We start from the raw sequence: 6512 nt of genomic DNA on the forward strand, positions 1-6512 counted from the left end.
AAATCATAGGTGCAGGGAGATTGTGAAGGTGCACACACCACTAGAGAGTGATGATGATACACCTCGTAAATGACACAATTCAGATGTTTGTATTTCTTTAAATCGTACATTCAAGGGATACAACGGTAAAGTCACCCCCACTCAAAATAGCGATGTCTTCGTAATGTTGACGGTAGTTTTTCTCTCTTTACAAGCGCTGCGTGAGATGGGGGTCGTGTCCGTGTGTGGACCCTCGACTCCCGTGCGGCAAAGGCAGGAAATCGACACGGGCAAAGTCGTTAACCCGTCGACGGGGTTCTAAATCGACAGCTCGCGAGCGTTACTCCTCCATCGCAACGTGACCCTCTCTAAAACTCACGTTACAAAATTGCTTGTTTGAGGTCAAGTTAGATCGGTTTCATGTTCGCCCAGAAGCATGGTCAAGTCGCCCGCCTGAGCCACACCGCTGGGTCATCACCTCGTCCAGCTGCGCATTGCCGGCAACAACACGCCTGTGACGCGTGCCGCGTAACGCGTGTCGCCCTGCCACAACGTGGCCGGAGTCCTCGACTCGAAGACACGCCGACGTGGGTGCTGCTTGCTGCTGCTGCTGGCCGCTGTTGTTGTGATGTTTTGCAGATCGTTCCATCATCGCCAGCAGACCGTGTAATTGACTGCAGGCCCCCCCCCCTGCCCCGAGTGTTGTTGTTGTTGTTGGTAGCGGCGCGTGCCCTGCGGACTCGTCAGCTGCTGTCGAGGCGGCGCAGCGTTGGAGCGATTCGCGCTTGGCAGCGTTGAAAGTGACACAACGAGGTTGACCAAAAAAAATTCGCAGCGTGGTCCAGGTGTCTTGTGACCCCCCCCCCCCCCCCCAATTAATTGACCCCGACATTTTTTTGCTTACCCTTTGAATATTAATTTCTGTTTGAAGACAACCTTTAAAAATATATTTTTAAGCTGTCGAGTAATAAAAGCGGGGGTCACAAGACATCGGTAGCTCGAGCAAGCGAACGCACCAATGGCATTCTCGTCCTCAATATGAGCGAAGAGACAGCGCGCTTGGTCGCCACGAGACGTGGTCCTCATCGAGCAGTGGAGTCGGCTTCCGCCACGTCTCACAGACGGTGGTCGCGTCTCCCGTGTCGGCCCCGTGGCTTCGTGCCGTGGGGTTCCGGGCCCCGTCCACCTCGCGGCTTGTTTGACCGCGCGCGCTGCAACTTGTCTGGTTCGGTGCCCTCTGGGGCCCATGCTACATTCTGCAACGTTCCTTTCACGGCCCCCCGTTAATAAACACAAGTTTCGTTTCAAAACCAACGCCGGTTTTACAGGCGTCTGCAGGGCTACCCCCGTGGAGGGGGGCGGGGGGGGGGCTGAGATGCGGGCTCCGTGGGCTGGGGTCTCGCCAACACGACAGGACGTTCCTGGGTGCAGTGAGCAGTGAGTTGAGACAGTTTAAGAGTTGTTATTGTCGAGCTCTATTGAGCATTCCTGCAGCTTTCATGTGCTCGGTGTGTGCGTGTGTGTGCTTGCTGGGGAGCGGTGGTGTAGTGGTTAGCGCCACGCTGCGCTACGAACACGGTGACCCGAGTTCGATTCCCGCTCACGGCCAACACCGGTGACGATTATCTGAGCCGGTCTTGGGCCTCCCCTAGGTCGGCTCAGCCTCAAATTAGTAGCTGGTGTAGCGGTGTAGTAAACATCGCCACTGGGGAGACAAAGGCGGCCGGGCGTGGTGCTGGCCACCCACCCCCTCGTGTGCCGTGCCGGCCTTCACAGGTGCTCGCTAACTTGCCCCAACAGTCTGTTGAGGTTACACGGGGGATGTTTTTTGTACATATATACATATAGTTTATATGTAGGAGTTTCTCATGATACAACACGGTATTTCGCTTCGGAATCCTACCTTTTGTAAATAATTTGTACAAACATTTTGTTTGACAAAATTGAAATGAAAGTCACGAAACTGTAATGACAACGGAGATATGATCATTATGATTACTATAACATGAAAATACGCGAATCAAGAGTGAAGGAAGCGAGTTTTCATTGCCGCGTGATAAAATACCGGTAGTTCTGCTGCTGTGATGTACTCAACATCGGATATAATATTACAACATTCTTGGCAATATGTACAATTACGAAATTGTAAATTGTGAATTTCCAAAATTGTGATTGTACACGTTTGTAAGATTTATTTGATGAAATTATACCAAACATTACATCTGTCGTGTTCCACGGTGCCTTCCCTCCTGCAGTGAGTTTGTATTTTATTGTAAACATTGTAACTTCATTACCACTTTATTTTCTTTGTATAATACAGAATCAGTAATATAGTATCAGGGTTTCTCTTTAATTACACATGTTTTCAATAGTGTAAAGTGTATAGATGATGTAATGAAAACAATGCATTAGGAGTAAACAATAACATTCAGTGTAAATCCTCCCAGCTGTGTATATTTTTTTGTGTTAATGTAAATGTCTGGAACTTGGGTTGGACACAATCCATCATTCTTTCTGGGTCATTAAATTAGTACCACTTTATGGGAAGCCAAATAATGATTGTAAAGGTGCAATAAAGAATAATTTAATCGATTACAGTACAATATGAAGTATTTTGCTCACCATACAGGCATTGAATGACAAGATTAATGTAAATGTTATATGTAATAGGTTCACGTGAAACCTCCAGCCACTGTAGGACGCTACATTTGCCATAATGTAAAAAATCTTCTTAAATATAAGTGGCTCTGAATTGTGACAATTCGTTGTTATTGAAAGGGTGGCGAATCCTGACACCGTTTGGCTATGTATATATAAGCGTACGTTTCACACGTGGCACTGTTCTGCGTAATTACTGATGATATCTGAACTTCGCTCTATTACTTTGGACTCGACTGTCGGCCACTTTTCTACTCGATTGTGCACTGCTGTGTTCACCAGCCGTTGTGTCATCTCTTTACATTCTACTCCAGATCGCCTGGCAGACACTCATCTCAAACGGCTCTTGCGCCTGGTTCTTAGTAAACTTCATCTTGGGAAATTCCCCCCAAAAATTTCCGTGCCAATAATTACCAATGCCGTAATGACCAATACAGCACGTGTGTGCGTGTGTGTACAATCCCACAGTTCAACAGAGGCAATACAGCACGCAGTGTGCGTGTGTGTGCAATCCCACAGTTCAACAGAGGCACGCGGTGTGATCCTGCCTCGTATCCATTGTCCAGCTGCTCGTCTCACAATCCTTTTGGCCACGCGCTTACACACTTAGCAGACTTTGACAATTCCATGACAAACCATCTGAATAATATCACAGCTGTCAACCCATACGATTTACCCCGTATTCTTGTACAGGGAAATTGAGTTTTCAGGTCCATACGGCGTACGTCCGTTTCAAAACGGGCAACATTTTTTTAGTCTTATTTGTTTGTGTTTCTCCCTCGTGATGGGACTTTGTAGGATGAACGTTGAGATTTATCAGGTGCACGGGTTGAGCAATACGGTCTGAATCGGTCTGTAATCAGGTCGGCACTGATTAGGGGTTGACAGGTTTTTGATATTTATACGCCAAAGATGGTTGTTGACACCCGAACATCTAAAGTTGCGTCATTGTTAGAAACGTTTCATTATTACTGCATCATCATCAGCCGTGCTCGAGCCACTGCTGGATGAAGGCATCCCCAAGGCAGCTCCAACCAAACAGACGAGCAAGCCAGGACGAGGAAGGTCTCTCGACGATCGACCATAAACGTGCATGCAGTCCTGTACCATTTAATCCGGTTCTGGAAAAACTCATCAACGTCAATCATCGATGAAAGATGATCAGTCGTACGCATACAGATGCATCCTTGTCATTGGGGCACTGCTTTGGAAGCAGTTTTCAGCCACAGTACCAATCCCAGCGCAGAGTGTGGGGCCTGTGCCCCGCATCTGGCCATGTAGGGGCAGCGCCGTGTCTACCGAGCGATATTTTGTATATTTTGGGTTTATCGTTCTTCCAGGAAAGTCGCGATGTTTGTGCGCGGATGAAGGGCCGCGAAACCTCCGACTTTAACTCGGATCTCGTTCCCAGCCTCCCCATTGGTCCGCGCGCTCACCCAGCCGCGATTACATTTAATGTTTACATTTAATCGCGGCGACATCGACATTGAGGTTGATTACATTGTACAGGTTGATTTAAAATAACGATACACGAATGCTTTTTGCTGAGAGGGAAATACTAATCTTGATATTATGGCCTGTTGACTTTCTTGAAGGTATTTGAATGTTAGTTTGCCTAATTTAAAGAAATAAAAACCAACTCTCCTGCAATTGGCTTCTCAGCATTCCAGCTGGGTGTTATATGTCAGTTCCCCCGCACGCTCCGATTAGTGCGGTTGGCTACATACGGTGCGAAGGAAGTTAAACACGCGGCACGTTCGAATCCTGGGGATCGTGGTCGATTCAGCCGAGAACCTTTCTCTGGCATCGCTAAAATGAACGACTTTGTGATTTAAAGGGCAGAGTGGAGGTGCTACGGAGAGGCTGGTATCCAACACTGAACAGTCACCACCGTCGGAGAGCAGCAGCAGCACCACCGCACACCCAACGGGACACTTTTATTTTCATTCAGATCCCAGCTCTCCATCGGTCGCTGCATTTCCTGCCGAGCCAGTCGGCCAGGGAGGCGACGGTTTGATTCCTGCTGCCGCTGCCGCGCCTGTACTCCTCTGCGGTGAATCACTCTCTGATGCAAGGGGGACCGTGGGCGATTAGAGCGAGGGAGAACATCGGTTGAACGCAGCGCGAGTCGGTGCCCATGAAGGGGAGCGAGCGAAGGGAGAACGCGTTGCGCCGTGAGCATCGCTCGACCCCTGTACGCGGAGGCGGTGGATATTGTTTATGGAGGGGGCTGCAACGCCTTTCCTCGCCCTCCCGTCTTGGCATCTGCGATCAATGTCGCCGCGGTCCACTGGCCGTGACACCTGACACGCGTTACACACCTTGCTGAGCTCATCAAGGAGCATGAACCATCCTCGCAGCGGCTTTTCGCGAGCCATCCAACAGAGAGGGTCACTGCATCGCGCGCTTTCAGGTGCGCTTCTGCGGCCGTCTGGAACGCTCTTCTGATATTAGGAAGCCACTGGAGCTGTGCACTTTTAAATCATCTGGATTGGAAACTCATTTCCTTCAAACTGCTTTTTGTGTTTAGTTTGTTGTCCTTCCCTCGCACCTCCGATTAGCAAGGTTGGCTACGTACAGTGCGAAATAAGTTCAACGTACATACACGCAAGGACAAGCCATTGTGCATTGTCATGGCCTAAATCTTGATTTGAAGCTTTCGTGACTGCAGGAATCCATACTCTTTGCTCTTGGTTCTTTCGGTAAAGTCACGAAGGTAGAAACATAAAATAACAAATAATTGAATTATTTTTTACAATTTTTATTTTTCTTTATTATTTTATTTTTCTACCGACGTGACTTTACCGAAAGAACCAAAGAGCATGGCCTAAATGTTGAACCTTAAAATTATCCAACCAATTAAAAAAAAAATCTTTAAAAGAGAAAATGAATATTAATGGTCTTTCAAGCAGTTAAATAAATGATATTATAAATAAGTAAATGTAGCTAAATACAAATTGCGTACAGATGGCCCTAAACCAGGCTTGTAGGATGGGAATCATCTGCCAAGCTCGAGGGTTTGAATGTACGGGTAGATTGAAAAAAATAAATGATTAATTTTCTCCTCTGTTTATTATCGTTTACAATCAGCACTTCCACAAAAACAAAATAACTGCTTGAAATATTTCCCTGCTCGTGATATTCTTGGCTCACGATCGTTTCTCGGGAAGATTAGCGCCAATGTCTAACAGATGGCACTGTGCAGCCCTCTTACTCCGACACCCATTCACAGGTACTGCCACGACTCTCCCCCCCCCCCCCGTGGTGTGCTCGACAGCTCACTTGTGCGGCGGGACCGGGTCACGTGGTCTCTTCAGCAACTTTTAGAATCCCCAAATGAGGCCAAAACGACCACAGATTTGCGATAAGTCGGGATGTCGTGCGAGTGCGACATCCTGAACCGAACAGAGTGATATTTATTTTGGACACTTTATTTTTTAATCACCGGTAAACCAGATGATAATCACCAGCAACTGACAATTCTGAAGCTTCCGCATTCTCAAGTCTGCAAAGTCGGTGACAGGTTTGTGAACATGTACGTCATTCCCATATCACCACCATCCTCCCAGCAACATTCAGCTCTAACGAGATCTAAAAAAAAAATGTATCCCAGCAAATGATTGCCATGACCAGGAATGTGTTATGCCAATCCAATACATGAATGTAAGCATGCTGCACTGATACGGTCAACTGCAGCATGGAGACAGCTGTAGCCAGACAGGTGTAGCTGTGCATTGGTGGTGGCTAAACCACACCGACTACACACACATCCTGCGTTGGGCTCACACAATCCTGCACATTCTCCGTAAGGCAGTGTGTGTGCATCTTAAGAGGCTGACTGACGTGTTAGGACATGCTATCCCCATGGCATTGTT

Source organism: Lethenteron reissneri, chromosome 39 (assembly GCF_015708825.2).
Source record: "Lethenteron reissneri isolate LAM-NWPU_2019-01 chromosome 39, ASM1570882v1, whole genome shotgun sequence".
Classification (NCBI taxonomy): domain Eukaryota; kingdom Metazoa; phylum Chordata; class Hyperoartia; order Petromyzontiformes; family Petromyzontidae; genus Lethenteron; species Lethenteron reissneri.